The sequence below is a fragment of the Halichoerus grypus genome, chromosome 14 (genome assembly GCF_964656455.1).
Source record: "Halichoerus grypus chromosome 14, mHalGry1.hap1.1, whole genome shotgun sequence".
Lineage (NCBI taxonomy): Eukaryota > Metazoa > Chordata > Mammalia > Carnivora > Phocidae > Halichoerus > Halichoerus grypus.
The window spans coordinates 44,710,908-44,734,580 of record NC_135725.1 but is presented as its reverse complement, the minus strand read 5'-3'; the positions used below and the strand labels follow the sequence as shown (position 1 = coordinate 44,734,580).

At 39.0% G+C, this 23,673-nt stretch overlaps 1 protein-coding gene across 1 annotated transcript in view; it reads right to left on the bottom strand.

The window, feature by feature from the left end:
• The window catches only part of ADAMTSL1 (ADAMTS like 1), a 904,085-nt gene that overhangs the window by 491,122 nt on the left and 389,290 nt on the right, over positions 1 to 23,673 (bottom strand). The gene's annotated exons all lie outside the window — the stretch shown is intronic.

Genomic DNA, 23,673 nt, shown 5'->3' with positions numbered 1-23,673 from the left:
GTTTTGATCAAGAAAGGATGCTGTACTTTGTCAAATGCTTTTTCTGCATCTATTGAGAGGATCATATGATTCTTGTTCTTTCTTTTGTTAATGTATCACGTTGATTGATTTGCGGATGTTGAACCAAACTTGCAGCCCAGGGATAAATCCCACTTGGTCGTGGTGAATAATCTTTTTAATGTACTGTTGGATCCTATTGGCTAGTATTTTGGTGAGAATTTTGGCATCCATGTTCATCAGGGATATTGGTCTGTAATTCTCCTTTTTGATGGGGTCTTTGTCTGGTTTTGGGATCAAGGTAATGGTGGCCTCATAAAATGAGTTTGGGAGTTTTCCTTCCATTTCTATTTTTTGGAACAGTTTCAGAAGACTAGGTATTAATTCTTCTTTAAATGTTTGGTAGAATTCCCCTGGGAAGCCATCTGGCCCTGGGCTTTTGTTTGTTGGGAGATTTTTGATGACTGCTTCAATTTCCTTTGTGGTTATAGGTCTGTTCAGGTGTTCTATTTCTTCCTGGTTCAGTTTTGGTAGTTGATACATCTCTAGGAATGCATCCATTTCTTCCAGGTTATCTAATTTGCTGGCATAGAGTTGCTCATAATATGTTCTTATAATTGTTTGTATTTCTTTGGTGTTGGTTGTGATCTCTCCTCTTTCATTCATGATTTTGTTGATTTGGGTCATTTCTCTTTTCTTTTTGATAAGTCTGGCCAGGGGTTTATCAATCTTGTTAATTCTTTCAAAGAACCAGCTCCTAGTTTCGTTGATCTGTTCTACTGTTCTTTTGGTTTCTATTTCATTGATTTCTGCTCTGATCTTGATTATTTCTCTTCTCCTGCTGGGTTTAGGCTTAATTTGCTGTTCTTTCTCCAGCTCCTTTAGGTGTAGGGTTAGGTTGTGTACTTGAGACCTTTCTTGTTTCTTGAGAAAGGCTTGTATTGCTATATACTTTCCTCTTAGGACTGCCTTTGCTGCATCCCAAAGATTTTGAACAGTTGTGTTTTCATTTTCATTGGTTTCCATGAATTTTTAAAATTCTTCTTTAATTTCCTGGTTGACCCATTCATTCTTTAGTAGGATGCTCTTTAGCCTCCATGTATTTGAGTTCTTTCCGACTTTCCTCTTGTGATTGAGTTCTAGTTTCAAAGCATTGTGGTCTGAAAATAGGCAGGGAATGATCCCAATCTTTTGGTACCAGTTGAGACCTGATTTATGACCTAGGATGTGATCGATTCTGGAGAATGTTCCATGGGCACTAGAGAAGAATGTGTATTCCGTTGCTTTGGGATGGAATGTTCTGAATATATATGTGAAGTCCATTTGGTCCAGTGTGTCATTTGAAGTCTTTATTTCCTTGTTGATCTTTTGCTTAGACGATCTGTCCATTTCAGTGAGGGGGGTGTTAAAGTCCCCCACTATTATTGTATTGTTGTCAATGTGTTTCTTTGCTTTTGTTATTAATTGCCTTATATAATTGGCTGCTCCCATGTTAGGGGCATAGATATTTACAATTGTTAGATCTTCTTGTTGGATAGACCCTTTAAGTAGGATATAGTGTCCTTCCTCATCTCTTATTACAGTCTTTGGTTTAAAATCTAATTTGTCTGATATAAGGATTGCCACCCCAGCTTTCTTTTGGTGTCCATTAGCATGGTAAATGGTTTTCCACCCCCTCACTTTCAATCTGGGGGTGTCTTTGGGTCTAAAATGAGTCTCTTGCAGACAGCATATCGATGGGTCTTGTTTTTTAATCCACTCTGATAGCCTGTGTCTTTTGATTGGGGCATTTAGCCCATTGACATTCAGGGTAACTATTGAAAGATAGGAATTTAGTGCCATTGTATTGCCTGTAAGGTGACTGTTACTCTATATTGTCTGTGTTCCTTTCTGGTCTATGTTGCTTTTAGGCTCTCTCTTTGCTTAGAGGACCCCTTTCAAGATTTCTTTTTTTTCTTTTTTTTTTTTTTAAAGATTTTATTTATTTATTTGAGAGAGAGAGCACAAGAGGGGAGAGCGGGAGAGGGAGAAGCAGACTCCCTGCTGAGCAGGGAGCCCGATGCGGGACTCGATCCCGGGACTCCAGGATCATGACCTGAGCCGAAGGCAGTCGCTTAACCAACTGAGCCACCCAGGCGCCCGACCCCTTTCAAGATTTCTTGTAGGGCTGGTTTCGTGTTTGCAAATTCCTTTAGTTTTTGTTTGTCCTGGAAGCTTTTTATCTCCCCTTCTATTTTCAATGACAGCCTAGCTGGATACAGTATTCTTGGCTGCATATTTTTCTCATTTAGTGCTCTGAATATATCCTGCCAGTCCTTTCTGGCCTGCCAGGTCTCTGTGGATAGGTCTGTTGCCAATCTAATGTTTCTACCATTGTAGGTTACATATCTCTTCTCCCGAGCTGCTTTCAGGATTTTCTCTTTATCTCTGAGACTCGTAAGTTTTACTATTAGACGTCGGGGTATTGACCTATTTTTATTGATTTTGAGAGGGGTTCTCTGTGATTCCTGGATTTTGATGCCTGTTTCCTTCCCCAAATTAGGGCAGTTCTCTGCTATAATTTGCTCCATTATACCTTCTGCCCCTCTTTCTCTTTCTTCTTCTTCTGGGATCCCAATTATTCTAATGTTGTTTCGTCTTATGGTATCGCTTATCTATTGAATTCTGCCCTCGTGATCCAGTAGTTGTTTATCTCTCTTTTTCTCAGCTTCTTTATTTTCCATCATTTGGTCTTCTATATCACTAATTCTTTCTTCTGCCTCATTTATCCTAGCAGTTAGCACCCCCATATTTGATTGCACCTCATTAATAGCTTTTTGATTTTGACTTGGTTAGATTTTAGTTCTTTTACTTCTCCAGAAAGGGTTTCTCTAATAACTTCCATGTTTTTTTCAAGCCCAGCTAGTATCTTTAAAGTGATGATTCTGAACTCTAGATCCGACATCGTACTAATGTCTGTATTGAGTAGGTCCCTGGCAGTCGGTACTACCTCTTGTTCTTTTTGTTGAGGTGATTTTTTCTGTCTTGTCATTTTGTGTAGAGGAGAATAGCTTAATGAGAGAACAAAATGCTAACAGGGTAACAACGTCCCCAGAAAATAGACTGTAAACAAATCAGAAAAGACCTGAAGCGGTGGGAAAAGAAAGGGAAAGAGAGAAAAAAGGAAAAAGAAAGAAAAAAAAGAAAAAGATAAAGATAAAAACAAACAAAAACAGAACAAAACAAAAAAAAAAAACAGAATATGATCAAATATGATCAGGCTGGTATATAGATCAGTGCCACACACTAGATTTTGGGTGTATTTGGTCTGTTAGAAGAAAGTGCCTCCCAAAATTTTAAAGAAAGAAAAACTTATATATGTACAAAAATAAGGGTTGATATGATGAAGGGTTGGAATATGACTGTAAAGATGGAAATTATAAAAAATTTTATAAAAGGAATTGATAAGAAGTTGTTTGAAAAAAGAAAGAAGAGGATTTAAAAAAAAAAAGAAAAAGGAGAGAATGTGATCAGGCAGGGGAGTAGAAAAAAACCATACACTAGAGATTTAGGGTATATTTTGATCTGTTAGAAGAAACTATCTCAAAATTTTAAAGAGAGAACAACTTATATATATATGCCAAAAATACGGGTAACTACTATGAAGGGATAGAATATAACTCTAAAAATGAAAAATAAAAATGTTTTTTTAAAAAAGGGATTGATAAGATGTTGGTTGAAAAAGGGAAAAAGAAAAATTAAAAAAAAAGACAGTTAAAAAAAAATTAACTTTGAAAGACTACAGAATCATGGTAAAAAAGCCATGGCTTCTATGTGCAGTATTTCCTTAGCTCTGGAGTTCTGCTGTTCTCATTGATCGGTAAACTTGGTCTTGGCTGGCTGTTCTTGCTGATCTTCTGGGGGAGGGGCCTGTTGCTGTGGTTCCCAAATGTCTTTGCCAGAGGCAGAATTGCCCTGCCCTTGCCCGGTCCGGGCTAAGTAATCTGCTCGGGTTTGCTCTCTGGAGCTTTTGTTCCCTGCAAGCTCTCCGTACAGCTTTGGAGGCGGAGAGTGAAAATGGCAGCCTCCCAATCTCCGCCCCGGAGGAGCTGAGAATTCGGGGCCCCGCTCCTCAGTGCGCCCCCAGAGAAAAGCAGTCAGTCACTCCCGTCTCCCCGGTCTCCGGCGCCACACTCCGTGCTCACCCGGCCTGTGACCGAGCATTTCTATCTCTGGTGCACGACCCCGTGTGGAGTCTCCAAACCCAGCAGATCCCTGCGGTGCGCTCCCGCGCCACTCCTCCCAGGGGAGGAAGGGGAGTCTCCCCGGATCTGCCGCTTGTTGGGTCCCTGCTGGAGGAGCAGTGGCCCGACTGTGCCACGGATGACAGTTTATGACAACCCCGAGCTGAGAGCCCGCACCTTGGCTCCATCTCTGCAGCCAGCTTCCCTGCTCCAATCCCTGGGAGCTCTGCCGCACTCAGGCACCCCTGGTCTTTCTGTGACCCCGAGAGTCCTGAGACCACACTGTCCCACGAGGGTTCCACCCCCCGCTTAGCCACCGGAGTGACGTCCCTCAGCGGAGCCGACTTCTAAAAGTTCCGATTTTGTGCTCCGGGGCTCTATCACTTGCCAGAAGTGGCCGACGGAGGCCCCTCCCCCGCCGTATATCCTCCCGAATATCGCCTCAGATTCACTTCTCCGCACGTCCTACCTTCCAGAAAGTGGTCGCTTTTCTGTTCAGAGAGTTGTTGCTCTTCTTTTCTTCGATCTCCTGTTGAGTTTGTAGGTGTACAGAATGGTTTGATCCCTATCCAGCTGAATTCCTGAGACCAGATGAAATCCAGGTCTCCTACTCCTCTGCCATCTTGCTCCGCCCCCCTTTCTTTGCTTATATTAATCAACAGTTTGTTGGGTTTCATTATTTAAGTTCTAATTACTGATAATGCCATAAGCAGGGGACTATTTAAGGTTATGTCCAACTACCAACAAACTCTAGGTCCAGTATTTTGGTTAATCTAGCCACTGATGCAGGACTCTGATTCGGAGAAGGAAATATCAATTTATCGATAGCACAACTCCCAGGCTAGCTTTACCTTACCACCCAGACCTAAGTAATGATGGACCCTCACAGCCCAATCTCTAATTACAGATTACAATTATTTGTTCAGGAATCTAATTATTTAGTCTTACACATAGTGAACTTGCCTGCAAAATGCCAACTCCTTAAGAAGAAGAACACAAAGCAAGGAATATTTTGCTGTTCAGCATTCTTCTCTCCAAATAATTACAACAAATCCAAGTTGAATATGTGGAATGTAAGAGAAGTGGACCTCTTTTTTCTATGGAAAGAAAAGTTAATTGCTTGAATTTTCATTTCCTGAGTTGGCCTATGTTCAATCAAACAATTGTGCGTTGCTGCAATACTAAAAATATTTGAGATTTTTAGAGATTCATAATATATCTGTTCCAACTTATTAGGCACCTCATCAAATCTGTGAATTTTTTCCCCAACTACCTTCTAAACTGATTTTGCATCCTTCCCTATGTTCCTGTGTTAGGCGAGTAGAAAAATTTCATGAATCTTAACTCACCTGTGCCAATTATAGCTTGGAGAGAATCAGTGCCCATCAGTGTTGGAATTATCAAAATTTTCTGTTTGAATAAAAGACTTTTAGAGTGAGGAATGTCAAAAGGTAAATACGGTTGACCTCTAATCCCCACTTATTCCTAGATTCTTTGTGCTTGACAATACTTCTACCCCATCTCTTTCTATATGTAACATAACTTTGACCTAAGAGAATTGCTCCCTCTAGGTACAAGTATTTTTTTTTTCTCCCCTTCAGTCACAAACAGAGGGCCTCTCCTAAGCAGGAATAGGAAACTGTGCCAAATTGCACATAATTGTGCATAATGAATTTGTAATGCAGGCTAAAACTTGCTGGAAATGCAGCTGAGACCACCAAAATCATCTAGTTGGGTTTGGTTGGAGGCCAGTGCTTTATTCGCTAAGCTACAAAGTTTCTGGAGCTTTTATTTGCTCACAGAAATATCTAAATCCAGCACTAGAATCTTTCTCTGCACGAAAACTAAATCAGTTTGATGTTGGTTTTCAGAGTTACACTCCTTGAAGTACTCTAGGGGATTAAAAGTTGGAAAAAAGAAGTAGCTTTGGAGTGAAACACAAACAACTCTAGATGTTGAAGAATTAAATTTCCCTTATTATTTGCTTCAAGGAGTGACACGTTGTTAAGTTCAAAGTCATTTAAATGGAAGAATCTATAATATCCCCACCTCCCAAAGCCTACAGCCACAGATATTTATAAAAAAAAAATAACTTCAAATTTCAAAAGGAATCATATAAATATTAGATTTAATGTTCAGTGCAAAACATCCTTTGTCAAAAACTGAGAATATATCAAGTAAGAAAACACTAAAAGGAAATACACCAACATTTTAATAGTGGTTATTTTGGGAGTGGAATGATTATAGATGATTTTTCTGTTCTTTTCTCTATTTTCCAAATTTTCTATAATGTGACTCTAATATTCTTTATAATAGAAAAATACATATTGGAAAATAAGCCTAGATACATTATAGATGATTTTGTTTCTTCTCATGCCATTCACACACTGCTGTAAAATGTAAACCTGTCAACAGTGTGATGTGGATAGGCATCCAAATTCAGAGGAAAAAACAACACCATCTTGCATTTTATGAAACTCAAAATACATTTAAAGAGCCTCATTTCATAACTCCAATTAGTACTTTTTCTGAGTTATGTTTCTTAGCAACTATTTACTCCGGAGATTTACTGAGATTAAGATTTATTCATTTATCTGGTGGCACAGAAAGCAGAATATGGGAAATTAAAAAACAGTATTTTCTTATCCATTTTTCCATAGGGAAAACGGAAAGTTCAGGATTATGCCCAAGATTTGATAGTCACAGAACATAGGGAGGGAAATCTGTCTCCGGCCACTCAAATCCACTTATTTATCAGGGGGCATTAGTGTGACTTTTTCATGTTAGATGTTAGATATTTCAAAACATATTTATAAGGTGCAGTGTTTCTCAACAACAATGCTATTGGCATTTTGGATAAGACAATTCTCTGCTGTATGGGGCTGTCTCACATTGTGGAGTGTTGAGGGTCCCTGTTGCTACACCTTAAATTAGTCAGTAGTGCCCCTACCCCCATCACCAGAATAATCAAAATCTTTCCATTAATTTTATAGTTGTCTCCCTTTGCTCATCATTGATATTGAACGCATCACCTATTTATTCCCAAACGTGAAGTAGTTAGTGCCAAAGCCTTCTAGAAGTGGAACCTGAAGAGGATCAGTGAGTTTGAGAACCCTGCTCCGACTCTTCTACCCAGAACTGGCAGAACCAGACTGGAGCCCAGGTGTCCGACTTCCTACAGCCCAGTACATAGAAACCATGACAGGACTTTTGAAATTGGTTCCTTATTCCCTCAACATGTTTTTGTGTAGCTCCTAGATCCTATGCCTTCAAGTAACCATTGTTTCAACTTTGCTTTATTTTTTTTTTTAAGATTTATTTATTTATTTATTTGACAGAGAGAGAGAGAGAGCACCAGCAGGGGGAATGGCAGGCAGAGGGAGAAGCAGGCTCCCTGCCGAGCAAGGAGCCTGATGTGGGATTCCATCCCAGGATCCTGGGATCATGACCTGAGCTGAAGGCAGACGGTCGACTGAGCCACCAAGGCATCCCTCAACTTTGTTTTAAATTCAACTCAATTCAGTCTGGAGTTAAAAGCTATAGAGCGAAATAAGCAGACAAATGCAGCAGCTTGGGAATGGGGAGGGCAGAGCATATCCTACGAAAGCTGCAGCAGACACCTGAGCCATCCATGGATAGGTAGGGCCTAGGACACCACAATCTGGCTTTCCCTCACTGAAAATCACAGTAATAATGAAAGTTGCTGTTTACTGAGCACTAATCAAGTACGAGATACTTTGCTAGATGCTTGAATCTCTAACCCTCATAATAATTCTGGAGGATTTATATTATTATGATAATGGCTTTAGAGCTGAGGAAACAGGTTCAGAGCCGTGAATTAACTTTTTCAAGGTTACACAACAAGGCTTGGGCCCAGGTGTCAATGCAGGATGTATGTGTGTGTGTGTGTGTGTGTGTGTGTGTGTGTGTGTGTGTGTGCGTGTCTGTGTGTTTGTGTGGTGGGGGGAATATTAATCTTGCTAGGTGGGAACTTTTGGTATAATGCCAACACTTTAATGAAGATCACCCTTAGAAAGTTTAAAAATAGTATGAATTGTGCTTAATCTGTATCATACATGATCAAAATAGCTAAATGTAGAGAAAAGATGGAAAAAGACCTAAAAACACAATTTTGGTGCATAAGAAAGCAAAGGATATAGTCACCTCACTGAAGAAGAGCTGTGAACAGTAAGTAAGGACCCTGATCCAAGTATCTCCCTGGTGAGTAAAATGCCATCATTAGTAACCATTTCTGTGTTGGGCATTATCCTTATTCTTTGTTTTCCCCTAGCACATGTTGAACCATAGATTACCAATGAATGATTTAATCACAAAACTTCATCAAAGATACGGAGGTCAAACATTCTTAGGGCAGCATCTGATTGTGGGTGTGGAGGTATGGAAAAGATGAGGGATGAAGGAATCAGAAAGGCCCAGCTGGAAGAGAAGGCGTTATCATCACATACAAAACTCCTTAACATCTCACCCCAGGACCAGCCTTATTTAGAACTAGAAAAGTCACTAGAGTTCAGTGCGCACAGTATATGTGTTTGTATGTGTGATATATAATTGTATATAGTTATTTCAAAAATGGAACGATTGAGCTGAAATCAACAAAAGTTCATTGATTAATTGCATGGCCGTGTATCTGCTTGTGACAATACTCTAAAACAGGAGAAGGGACCAAACTTTCTTATTCTCAGAACTTTAATACATCCTTGTGACTCTGAATGTCTTCTTTAGACAATGACAACCATCTCTACTACCCAGCTTGTGATAGGGAAGCAAATTCTTAAAGGTTCCAATTTAAAACATGTTTCACACAACACTTGTGCATGAATGCTCATAGTAGCATTATTCATAATAGTTAAGACATGGAACAACTCAAATGTCCACCAAATGATGACTAGAAAAATGTAGTATATGCATACAATGGAATATTATTCGGGCATAAAAAAGAATGGAGTACTGATACATGCTCTCATGATGATCCTTGAAATCATTATGCTAAATGAAAAAAGCCAGATAAAAATGGCCACATATTGTCTGATTCTATTTATATGAGATGTCTAAAATAGGCAAGCCCACAGACACAGAAAATAGATTGGTGGTTGCCAGGGAATTGGGGGAGGGGAGGAATTGCTTAATGGTTACAGGTTTCTTTTTGGGCTGATGAAAATGCTCTGGAATTAGTTAGTGGTGAGATTATGCAACATTGTGAATATACTAAAAACCACTGCATTTTACACTTTAAGATGGTGAGTTTTAGGTTTTGTGAATTTAATCTCTATAAAAATTGCAAAAAAAAAAAAATTTTTTTTTTTTTTTAAAGATTTTTTATTTATTTATTGGACAGAGAGAGAGACAGCGAGAGAGGGAACACAAGCAGGGGGAGTGGGAGAGGGAGAAGCAGTCTTCCCGCTGAGCAGGGAGCCCGATGCGGGGCTCGATCCCAGGACCCTGGGATCATGACCTGGGCCAAAGGCAGACGCTTAACGACTGAGCCGCCCAGGCGCCCCCCCCCCCAAAAAAAAAAAAAAATTCTTAAGGGCCCTAATTATCCCATGGAGGGAACAAAGTACAGAAAAACCATTGAAGCCAACCATCATTTCTTCCATATTCTATTCAATATGTGGGGAAAATAGTTCTGAGGTTAATTAGCATTCATTTACTGTTTCTTATGCCAGGCATTATAATGTACCTAATACATTCTCATTTCTTTCTCATAACAACCTTAATTGTGTTCTTGGTATTCTCGCTGTACAGACGAGAAAACTGATTAACTGATTTGACCAAGGTCATATGTTTAGTAAATGGAAGAGCCAGCATTTGAACTGTTTAGGTCTGTTTAATCCAAAGTCTAATGCTCTCATCCACTATTCAATATAGCTTCCTTGGAAAACAGGGTGAGAGGGAGCTTTAAACTGAGCAACAATGAAGTAAAACGTATTCTCCTTTGGCATCTAATCTTTTGTGAGGGGAAAGGGGTGGGTCATGGGTAGGGTTTAGGGTCTAAATGATAGCAGTATCATTTTACTAGAATATTAACTTTAGAGATGAAGTTTGCAAGATTGTAATGATAACTCTTCATTTTCATGTTTTCCTATTCTAGGTTATGGAAAAACAAATAAAATACATATCCTATCTTGTAGCTGGTGATACTTAGACTATTGAGTTTTTGGCATCATATTTGACTATACTTAGGAACAAATACATAACTAAGGAATAAAATTCAGATGAAGAAAGAGGAATTAGATTGAGATTCTGAAATGTTATCCTTATGGAAAGTTGAAATAGTGAAAAACTCCTGCAATGTCACAGGAACACTTAAAGCTAATCTCTGGTTACAAAATACCCCCCAAAGAACTCTAAGAAGCATTTGAAGCATTCTCTGGTTAATAAAACCCTGATCTAGAACTCCTTGCCCTCTGGGAATCCATGGGCCATGGGAACTCAGTCTTTATCCTTTTTCAATTTTCTGTTAAAGTACAATGGAATGTTAATAATGCTTCTACCAAAGGGATTACCAATTGTTGGTAATATCAGCATATTTTTAATTAAAGTTCTTAATCAAAACTTTCATTTTTTCAACAGGGTTCTTCTGAATTAACGGAAAAAAACAACTCTGGGTGGCCCTATTCATATATTCAATCAAGAGCCTCCAAAGGAGGTTTCTGATAAGGGCATATATTCTCCTGCCCTTTCTATTAAAAAAGCATTCCCTTACACGTTTCACCCAGTAATTTTCTGTAAATTAAGACAGAAAATGTCCTGGTATGGCTGACATGTAGTCTTGAGAGATGGAGTCAAGGACAAATTTAAGGTCTCTCAGCCTTGATAATTTTGTTTAATACATATTCAAAGAGCTCCATTACTAAGCAATTGATATAGGAATCACCAGGGCGATTTGTGCTGGGAGTGATAGATTTTTAAACTCAGAGTAGATCTTAGCACAGATGTCTGCAACGTGCATAGTATGTGAAAATTTTATGCTTTCTGGAACATGAATTAATGGACCACAGATCTTTCTTTCTCTGTGAAGCCAATTAGTAGCTTTGTACTAAATTCTTCATTCACTTAGATACCCTCTTGCTGCCTTATCCTTCTGACATTGGAGCTTATTCTCTACAGCCTAATCCTGAAATGTGTCAACTTTATTGATTCACTTTAACACCTTTTGGAAAGTAGTGCAAAGTGAAGTACAGAAGATTTTTTGTAAGGGAAAGTATGAATTGAGTAGATGCATGATATTTTTAGGGTAGAGATAATAAAATGTTTTAGTAGGAATCATTACTTAGTATAGTTAGGGAAATCTAAAAAAAAATTAAGCTTGATCCAAACAACCCTTTTAAAGTCTGGTGCTACAAGATGAACTGACAGTGGAAACTTGAAGATTTATTGAATAAGCTTAGGAATGCATCCCTTTTTGTGGGAATATTCATAGACTGGTCTAAAGTAAAATGGAGTTTGGGATACTATATGCATTTCTTATCAGTGTCTTTCCCTAACTACAAAAATATATCAAAATAGCTTTAGAAACACACTCTCATTTCTATTTGAAAAGGGGTTTTACGATTTTAGTGATCTTTCCTTTTATGGAATGACAAACAAGATGGATGCAAACACCACCTCTATTTTTTTTTAATTTTTATTTTATTCTGTTAGTCACCATACAACACATCATTAGTTTTTGATGTAGTGATCCATGATTCATTGCTTTCGTATAACACTGCTCCATGCAGTACCTGCCCTCCCTAATACCCATCACCGGACCCCCTCTAATTTTTGAGCCAGCTTAACGTTCTACTGGCACTCTTAAAATATACATATTAAGACAGAATGAGTCATTTGATTAAATTATTTTAGGCTTTTAAAATTTATATATATACATACATACATACACACACACATACACACTTTACATTATACTTTTCTACCATTAAAACATTGCTTCTAGAAGTTCAGGTTTCTTCAAACAATGTGTTTGGTTCATTTTTTCATGGCACCACCTGAGAAAGTTGGCAAAGTGCTACCATATTACAAAGAGGGAAGCAGTGTCAAAGATGTGAAATAAGCAGGATTGAGGGACTTCATTCATCAGTGAGGGTCTCTGAAGCCTGGCCTCTAAACAAGGCATTTCCAAACCTGGTCTTCCTGGAGCTCTGTGGAATCCAGCATGGAGACAGGGGCAATATCAAGGTGTTTTGTCTCTTTTCTTACTCTAAATATCTGTTTATAACCCATAATCAACTAGACACACACCACTTACACCTTCTAGATCTGTGTTGCCTCCTCTTTGCTCTAATATCTCTTCAAAAATGGAGGAAAATTGAAATCTTGAATATGACAATACGTCAATGATCTCATTGTGTCAGCAGGAATGGATTCTCATTTAAAATAAAAAGAAGTGACCATTTATCATAGCAGCAAAATTCCTGAACTATCTCTCCATATGAAGATATAAATTTGCTCATAGAATATGTGGTTGTTAGTTGTTGAAGAATCTAACAACTAACCAGAGATACAGATAAAAATGTATGCATACTAATATTTATTTATATTATCAAAACCCTTATGTTTAAAAGTGTATCAGTAGATGATTAGTTAAATTATGGTATATCCATAAGAGGGAACATGATACAATTATTTTAAAAGGTAATGTAAATACTTATTTACAACAGGAACAGTTATACATGATGTATTGTGGAAGGAAAAGTATGTAGAATGTGATCTCATTTTAGCAAAAGAAGTAAAACAATATTTATAGGGTATATACATTTATAGAAAAAGTCTCGAAGGATATACACCAAACTGTTAACAATGATTTCCATTCTTGTGAGGTTAGATTATGACTGTTTTTCAGTATTTCTTTACAAGAAATCTAAGTTTTCCTGCAATAGGCATATATTACTTTTATAATAAGGAAAAATAAGGCTATTCTCATTTTGGAAGAAAAGGACACTGAATCTCTCTCTCTCTCTCTCTCTCTCTCTCACACACACACACACACACACACAAACACACACACGCACACAAAGATGGTAACCACTGAGTTTATGCCTATAACCTATGAAAACTGAAACTTTGACTATGACCTTCCATTGCCCCCTGGTGGAACAATGTAGAATTTTATGGGCGTCCTTACCGGCTAAATTTAACCCATGAAATATTTGAATCCAAAGTCAGCTAAATTCCAGCTTTAAGATGGAGGGCATGCTTGCCCATTTTCATCCTAAGCTAATCTGACGGATTGAGCCAAGGAACATCGCCTTACCGTCAATAAATAATTATGGATGTCCATGAACTTACTTAAAACTCATGTAAAGCTATCAATCCCGTTTACTTGGGGGTAAATTCCTCATAGCAAGTTATGTTAGGCCTTCAGGTCTGCTCCAGGTTTGGTCACTAAAGAGAAGGAACACTTGAGTCCAGGTTTAAGTTTGATTTTTACTTTAGCTTAAATGTCTTAAAAAGTAAGTACTTGGAATCATGTTTGGTACCTAGTGAGTGCTTTGTAAGTATTAATCATTTTACTACTACTACTATGTTTACCTCTGTGCTAAAGAAGCACTACAGAGGATATACATGAGATAAGAATATAAAGGAGTTGAGTTCCTTAGTGCCTCCTTGTTCCCCTATGTAGGCATGTGTGATATTCTGTGGTTAGGGGTGGCCACATAAAGTGAGGTATCACTACATCAGAGGAATCCAGAATGGACGATTTGCTTTTCTGTGAATGCCTGGTAGACACATCATGCTAATACTCAAGAGTCTGTCTTCTACCATAGAAGGAATTTTCTGCTTGTTGTATTTTTATTTCTCGCAGCATTAAGGGCCCATGGTGGACTTGGTCATAGCCTACCAAATACACGTATTTGTTTATGTGCATATAAAATATCTCTGAGAGATATTCATAAGAAATAAGATATTCAGCAGAGGTTGCATCTTGCTAGGGAGGTTAGGTGACTGGAGGATGAGGGGATATTTTTTCCTATGTATCCTTTTATAACTTTTACTTTTTGTACCCTGTGTATTTATTACCAATCAAAAATAAAAAACCTTTGATGGTTTCCTATAGGGAATAAAAAATTGAAACTGCTTAATATGGAATGGTACGTTTTATTATTATTATTTTTTTTTAGAGAGGGAGAGAGAGGGGGACAGTGGGAGAGGGAGAGACAGAATCTTAAGCAGGCTCCACACCCAGCATGGAGCCTGACGCAGGGCTCGATCTCATGACCTGGAGATGATGACCTGAGCCAAAATCAAGAGTCAGATGCTTAACCAACTGAGCCACCCAGGCACCCCTTGAAATAGTACATTTTTAGATATGGTTGGCAAATAGAATAACGTATTACCAAAGTACAAAGACAAAGGGACATGAACACTTACACATAAAATTATCTTGAGTACTGGGCTATAAAGAAAATTTAAACATAATCCCTAACCTAAAAAAGTTATCAGTCCAGAGAGAAGGCAGACACTGTTAGGGTAATATAACACATGACAAGGCCAAGAGCAGAATGGCACTGGCAGAACAGATGAGCAAGCACCTGACTTAGCACATGTTCTCTGGATATGGGTCTGTGACTTAGACAGAAGGAAGAAACAGAACAATATCCTTATAAGTAGAGCATTTATAAATCATTTCAAAATCTTTATCTATCTACCTTTTGAGCCATTTCTCCCACATGATCAGTCAAATCTGTAATCTCGTAAAGCTCACTGTGCATTTCCTCTTCCACTTTTTACAATATTGAGATTGCTGTTAGCATCAGTCTCTATAGTATGCTATTTGTTTCTCTATTCAAATGTACTAAAGATAATATCACCGGAGATACAACTCTATTTTAAAATCAGAATAGAGGATAAATCCATTTTATATATATTTAACTTGAGATTAAAGAAAAATTTTGTTGGGTCTTTTTTCCTCCCCATTCAGCCTCTCTCTGTCTTTTGATGGGGAGCCTAATCCACTTACGATAAAAATAATTATTGATAAGGTTAGTGGTTCTGGGAAAACTGGACAGCTACATGCAAAAGAATGAAATAGGACCCCTTGCTTACAGCATACACAAAAATCAACTCAAAATGGATTAAACCCCTAAATATAAGACCTAAAACTGTAAAACTCCTAGAAGAAAGTACAGGGGGAAAGCTTCATGACATTGGTCTTGGCAATGATTTCATAGATATGTCACCAAAGGCACAAACAATGAAGACAATTGGGACTACCTCAAAATAAAAAGTTTCTGTCCAGTATGGGAAATAATCAACAGGGTATAAAGGCAACTTCCAGAATGGGGGAAATATTTGTAAAACATATATCTGATAAGGCTTTTAATCTTCAATATATATTTTATTTTACAATATTTCATAAAATATATATTTTAATCTCCAAAATACATTACGAACTACACCTCAATAGCAAAAAACTGATAACCTGATTTAAAAATGGGCTGGAATAGACTTTTCTCCAAAAAAGACATACAAATGGGTAACAAGTACATGAAAAGATGCTCAGTGTCACTAATCACCAGAAATGTAAATCGAAACCACAATGAGTCATTAAATCATATCACACCTCTCAGGGTGACTATTACCAAAAAAAAGGCAAATGTTGGTGAGGATGTGGGGCAATTGGAACCCTTGTACATTACTGATGGGAATGGAAAATAGTGCAACTACTATGGAAAACAGAAAAAATGTTCATCAAAAAATTAAAAATAAACTGCCATATGATCTAGCAATCGCACTTCTGCATATTTATCCAAAAGAACTGAAATCAAGATCTTAAAGTGATGTTAGCATTTCCCATATTCATTGCAGTAGTATTCACAATAGCCAAGATGTATAAACAACCCAAATGTCCAGTGATGAAGGAATGGATGAAGAAAATGTAGTATATCCTTAAATTGGAATACTTACTCTTCAGTCTTAAAAAAAAAAAAAGGAAATTCTGCAATATACAACAACATGGATGAGCTTGAGGACAGTGAGCCTTGAGGATATGATGCCATGTGAAATTAGCCAGTGACAGAAGACAAGTATTGTGTGATTCCACTTACATGCAGTCCCTAAAATAGCTGAGTTCATAGAATCCAAGAGTAGCATAGTGGTTTCCAGGGGCTGGGAGAAGGAGAAATGAGGACCAATGGGCATAAAGTTTCAGGTAAGGAACATGCATATGTTCTAGAGCTCTGCTGTACAACATTGTACCTGTAGTCAACAATACTGTATTGTACACTACAAAATTTTTATGAGGGTAGATCTCATGTTAAGTGTTCTTATCATCATAATAATCAAAAAAAGTTGTTAAATCCTACCCACTATATAGGTGCTAGGACAAGAAATCCCAACCATTATTTCTCACAGCTCTCAAAGAAGCTGCAAATTCGGAGTGATTATCATTGAACGAACAACTAAGTGATCCTTGACATTTGAAACTATTGCCTATGGCCCCTAACTACCAAGAGAAATACAAAAAAATATTTATAGAAATTTTCTTCTTTAAAGAGTCTTTCTTGTGACAAAATTACCCTTATACTACATTGGCTGCTTCAAAGAACGTGGTTCTGGAAGATCAGTGCACATATTTTTAAAGGACAACAAATATAGCAAAGAATTCTCTTTAGAAGATTTGTCTGAGGCACAGGTTAAGTAAGTCTTGTCCAGTAGACCCATTGCAAGTCTAGAACTAGAAGAAGCAGACAAGGAAGAAGATCAAATTTAAGCTATCTGGGAGGTCCGACCTGTTCTAGCCAGACTTCCCCCCCCCTTTTTGGTCTAAACTCACTAAGTATTTATAAATATATTTTAAAAGTATAATATGCTGTTACAAGCCAACACCCCCTTGCCCCTGCTTGAGGACAGGCATTATTAAGTGTACCCTCTCTCATCACATTTCCCAATACTATTAGAATCAAACACCAATAATAAAGAAAAGTTCTTATTTATGTGTTCCTCATATGGTCAAAGATATGATGAATCACGCCTTGCAAGTCAGTCATTAAAACTTTAAGAAAACTATCACCACACAGTTTAAACACCTTTGGCAAATTGTTAAAAAAAAGAAGGGTTTGGACCACACACAGGTCTTTCATCTTGAAAGTTATTTTTCTCTTCTCCCAAGGAACCTGACCTGCTTTAAATCTTCTTTTGCCAGATGATGTAGTGTCTTGCGTCACCTTATTAATCTAGATGCAAGGGCATTTATTTCAAACTTGAAAATCTGTGTTTAGGCAGACTACTTCTTATTTAATGTTTTTTGTTTTGTTTTGTTTTTACAATTTTAGTTATTTCAAGGCAATGAGTTTACAAATGGATTAACAAGTCCCATCTCATGGATGTGAGATACAATTTGTTTCTCCATTGCTAAAAGTTGCATATAAGAAACTTAATTTTACATATTACATATATGCCCTATATGTATGGAATTATTTATATATGTGTGTGTGTGTGTGTGTGTATATGTATGTATATATATATATATATATATATATATATATATAAAATACAGTGCTCTGCCAGTTCTTCTCAGACAAAATTCTATGAAGTTCTCGCCACCTTTCTCCTTATAGAAAAAATTGAGAATATCACAGACTGCATTTTGCCTTGAGACTAGTAAAGTTTTCCTGCCAATTCCATAAAAGAATGAGGTAGAAAACTGTTCTTTCCAATTCACTCGTGTCTCTAATAATGTGAGGTCTCTGTCTGGCCAAAGTAACATATATACCCTCTTCAGGTGAAGGAAAAGTAGAAATTCCAGAATTTACCATCTTGTTATGATGGTTTCCAATGTGAGATAATTAACGCCAAAATAAACTCTCCAGAGCTTTCTTTATTCCTCCAAATCCAGATGTGGAAGATGGAATCCCAACTTTCCGTTCTGGCAACTGTCTTGTATTTCTAGACATAAACTCTTGAGTTTTTGAAGACAGAAGTTTTCTCCCTGCTCCTCTCCTTTCTCAAGATGCAGCCAATTTACCTGGACATTTATTTCAGGCTTGGGGTTACAGGTTGGGGGGACAAGAGGGAAGGAAGGACTGGCTTCACACTTTCCCAGGGGGATTTCTTCCTACTTTCTGATTTTTTTTCCATTGGAACCAAACTCCTCGAAGTACACCATTTCTTTCTTTTCTTTTCTTTTCTTTCTTTCTTTTCTTTCTTTTCTTTCTTTCTTCTTACTTCCTTTCTTTCCTTGCCTCTTGCAACAGAGCTCCTTCTGCACTCAGACCTCTCCTCGGGCACCTGAAAGAATAAAGCCATTGTTCGAGGTGCACAGCCCGGCTTCCCCTGCACGAGTCTGGTCCACAGAAGCAGCACGGGCGGCATGTTGTGGTTCCGACACACCTGGGGACCAGGTGGGGATGTATCAAAACAAACTAGGAGAGGAGAGCACGTGACGGACCATTTGCCACACTAGTTAAAACTCTTTTCAAATGTTCTCCCCTTCTTCCAGCTCTTTGGGGGTATTTTCCATTTCTGGTTGTGCTGGGGCCCACATGACTGCAGGCTAACACCCACGTTGTGCTTTTTTGTCTTCAGAAGTCTAGGCTCCAAGAAAGGTAGAAAGCTTCTCTCAGACTGAATTTGGGCCCAGCGTTCCTCTGAAAGCCGAATGTAGCAAGGAGGTTGTGGGCAGCAATTCTACTTGTTATGTCAGCCAGTGAGTGGCTCAGGGCCTGCAGTTCTGTGAATAGGGCCTATGTCCCAGGGCCGATGGAGGAAAAACTGAATTTTACTATGAATATATTCCAACCTGAAAGAAATGTGTAAATGTGTCATATGCGAGGTGTAATTTTCTAAAGCTGCTAGAGAAAACTAGAAAAGTGTATCAAATCGTTACTATCTGTACTTTCCACTAAGGCAGAGGCCTTCTTGGGGGGACCTCTGACACACCCGGTAATTGCATTTAGCCGTATTAAATTCAGGCAATAATACCTTGAGAGTTATCATTATTTTATCTTTTTAAAGATTTATTTACTTGAGAGAGAGATTGCGTGGAGGGACAGGGTGGAGAAGGGCAGCGGGAGAGGGAGAGAGAAAGAGAGAAGCAGACTCCATGCTGAGCACAGAGCCCCATGTGAGATCACGACCTGAGCCAAAACCAAGAGTCGGAGGCTTAAGTAACTGGGCTACCCAGGAGACCTGAGAGTCATCATTCTTCATCTTTTTTTTTTAGATTTTATTTATTTGAAAGAGAGAGAGAGAGAGCATGCACGAAGTGGGGGAGGGGCAAAGGGAAAGGGAGAAGCAGACTCCCCACTGAGCAAGGAGCCCGATGTGGGGCTCCATCCCAGGACCCTGAGATCATGACTCGAGCTGAAGGCAGATGCTTAACTGACTGAGCCACTCAGGCGCCCAAGAATCATCATTCTTATTTCACAAAATAAGTAAGGGGGCTCAGCAAGGGTAAAGACACAAGGTTAGCCTCCTAGAAAGACATAGAGGTGAGATTTGAATACAGAGCTTCTGACATCTGAATTCATGATTTTCCTTACGAGCTATAGCTACCCATATTACTCTGGGCAGACATTTAAATAAATCCATCCATCGTGATGAACAGGTTGTGGCTGTCCAAGTTTACTGTTCTTTGCAACGTGGTCTCATTTTGTTTCAAGTCACCTATGGGAGACAAGGGTGATAACTATCCACCTGTGTCTCATTTACTCAGGACAGTTACTGAGGTGTGGTCCGCATGGTGGTGAAGAGAGCTGACTGCTGCATTCTGACCCTGTTTCTGCCACTGGGAAATATAGGACTTTGGCAAATTATTTAAACTCCCTGTGCTTAGCTTTCCTCAACTGTGAAAGACAGGTGTCATAGTAGTACTTACCACGTAAAGTCATCATGAGGATTAAATGAGATAATATATGTAAGGATTTAGTAGAATGAGTGGCAAACAGTAGATACTTCATAAGACGGTTATTATTTTATAGAGCTGTTATATACACAGCAATAATATTGTATATTTTATATAGCTATAAAATGATTATTTTGTAGTAAATTTAAAATAGCCTTATCTATTTATACAGAGGGGCTTCACTGATGAGAAGACAAAGACCTGGGTTCTTACCTTGGCTCTGCAACTTACGGGCCCCATGATACTGAGAGAGACATCCTACCTTATCTCAGTTTTTTTTATCATGTGTAAAGTGAAGTAGCAGTTGGACTTGATACCACTTCCAGATCTTTCTAAAGACATGCAACTTAGTGTGTCAATGACTTATAGAATTTATTTACTATATTGCAAGCATTATACTTTATATCCATTTGCCTTCTTAAATGTCATAAAAACATTCCCATTTGATAGATGACAATGGTGAGGTGTAGGTGGGGGGATATTACAGCCAAAGTTCCCAAGTGGCTAGGAGTGCTACGAGTTGTGTTCGGATCTGACCGACTTCGTGTGCTGGCCCCAGTCGTTGTGTTCTACTCCCAGTCTGCGTGGCTAGGGACCCATTAATAAAATAATAACCATGGTCTCTGTTTTAACCATCCAAGTAAGTAAAAGTCCATTATGAACAGAAAATACTAAATCAGTTCCCTATTAGCAACAATGGCCATTTTCACTCCTAAAAAGATTAATATGTGTGAGAAGCTCAATTTAAATCTACAATTGGCCAGAGATTAAACTAACACAGGTCTGTTTTGGAAGGAAGCTTTTAAAAGGCCAGAACTCAACTTTTCAAGTTAACGGGATTCAAGCTTTCAATGCTTTCCTTTCTCCTTCCCTTTAACTAAATTCAACTTTGTATTTTTCATCTTGTTTTTGGAGTCTTTCCAGGTCACCTCTGTTAAGAAACACAAGGCCCTTGGCACTGAACTTTTGGGAACGTGCCCACATCTGCCTCTGAATGTCTGCTTGCTTACCTCTGATGTTGCATTCAACACCTAGTTTAAAACAAAGCAGGGCTTGAAACAAAAAGCTACTCAGAGTATGATGGGTCCACTTCACCAATCAGTGGCCCCAATGATAGATATCATGAGCAAAAGGGCCTGAAAACCCCCCAATAGTTCAATATTTCAAGGCAGGGCCATCCAATTTTCATTCAGGGGAGGAAAAAGAATAGTGCTACATTAGAGAGGAAGAAAGGAATAAATGATGGTGACAGCTATGCTGATTCATTGTTTTTTTAAATAATTCTGAAGCATTCTAACTATGTCGGTGTCCTGTAGATCCTTCCCAGAGCTAAAGAATAAATATTGTTATATATATATTATATTATATATATTATATATATATTATATATGCTTTTATTTATAATAAGGTTTTCATTTTGACATGATACTCCATTTAAAATGTGAAATTCTTCTTCACTTTAGTTCCTTAGAATCAAATATGTCATTCATCATCTCGGTGGTCCCAGTAAAATGTCCTGAAATTCTCATCCCAGTTTTCAATAGTTACACATTCATCCATATGGTAACAATATCACCATGGCCAAAATGTCTGCTACCAGACACATCAAATAGTCCAACTTCAGCCCCACACCCAGGAATATTTTCTTGTATCGAAGAAGTAATTTTCAATCTCTCTATTATCAAGAGCGAACAAATGTGATATAAGCTAACATAATATGTCCTATCAAATGTACCCTATTGCCCTAGAAGAGAGGAGTAACCGCTTGCACACACACGACAAAAAGAGACTGGGGTGTGTTTCTGTTTTAAACGAGATGACCTTCTACAAAGCTTGGAAGAATTGAGTCAAGAAACCACTGCGGCTGTAAGCAGGCTGCTTGCTGCAGAGGGGCTTTGTGTGTTTGCCTCTGAACAATAGCTTTCTTATTCTAGAAACCTGAAGGGAGAGATCTGAGATGAGGAGCTGCTTCTACTGGAAAATGAATAGAAGTAGAAGAATGTCTCTGTTCTGACAGATGATCTCCAGTGTCGGGCTTTGTCAGGGTTAAGTTGAGCCCCTCCAGCACATCAGCAATAGCAGAGGGTGGTAGTGTGTGAAGACTCAGGGAGGAATCAGGTAGCCTCAGTTCTGGAACCCTGTTCTCTTGTTAATTAGCTAGACAACTTTGAGAAAGTCTAAAGCTTTCCTGGTACACTTTCCTTATTCAAAAAAAACAACCAAACAAACAAATAAACAAAAAAAGAAAGAGAGAGAGGAAAGGAAGGGAAGGGAAGGGGAAGGGAGGGGGGGAGGGGAGGGGAAGGGAAGGGAGGGGAAAGGAGGGGAGGGGAAGGGAGGGGAAGGGAAGGGAGGGGAAGGGAGGGGAAGGGAAGGGAGGGGAGGGGAGGGGAAGGGAAGGGAAGGGAAGGGAGGGAGGGGAAGGGAGGGGAGGGGAGGGGAAGGGAGGGGAAGGGAAGGGAGGGAGGGGAAGAGAAGGGAAGGGAAGGGAGGGAGGGGAAGGGAAGGGAAGGGAGGGGAGGGGAAGGGAGGGGAGGGGAAGGGAAGGGAAGGGAAGGGAGGGGAGGGGAAGGGAGGGGAAGGGAAGGGAAGGGAGGGGAAGGGAAGGGAAGAAAAGAATAAATTACCCAAAACCTCAGGTCACTTTCACTTCTCAAGTTTCTCCTAGGTACAATTTAACAAAACAGAAGGACTTCTACACTTTTAAGGGAATCAGAAAGAATAACAGTAGCTATCATTTCCTAGATGTTATTTGTTCCAGCACCTGTGCTAGACTTTTCCCTCTGTGGTTTCTAAATCCCCTCCATAACCCTCCAAGACAGATGTGATTCCTGTTTTACAGATGAGAAAACCCTAACATGCCTGGAGTCCCTCAGCTACTAAGTGGCAGACCTGGGATGAACACCCAAGGTGCTCAGCTCTAAGAGCTCATGTTCTGCTGCTGCTACACAATGATCACCGTCTACCCTGCTCGGAGGAAGCCACTGACAAGGTACTGATAATGCTGACTCTGGCCACACCATGTCCCCCGTGAGCTGGCCACGTGCTGGGTCTGGGAACATGAAGACCCACAAGTAAGGACAAACTCATTTAGAAAGTGGGGTAGCAACAGGGTCGCCTCTTAAATGTGGAAGTTAATATTTGTAATGTAGTTAGACCGGGATGGCACATGATAATAAGTACAAATGTGTTTGTTCAATTAGATCAAATAAATAAGAACCCCATGAAGTAGAAAGCTAATGGATGTGCAGTCTTCAAGAGCTAAAGGCAAGGTCCATATTGGAGGGGATTGGAAGGTGGGTGGGGCCAGGAATGGGGCAGGAATAGGAGCTACAATAGGAGCAGAGTGAGAGGGCCAGGCCAACTGTCATCAAGTGGTCTGAAGTCCCTGAGTTGTGTTGTGTTGTAGTGTAGTGTAGTATAGGGTCTTATATTGTATTTTTTGTTGTACATGTAGTATTTGGATGGTATCCTTGCTTCTTTCCTCATCACCGATTTGGGGTCTCACTTGCTCCGGGGTTTATGGTAAGGGGCCAATTCTGCTGCTCATGGTTCTGTGTAGTGACAATGACATCTGCAATGTGGAGC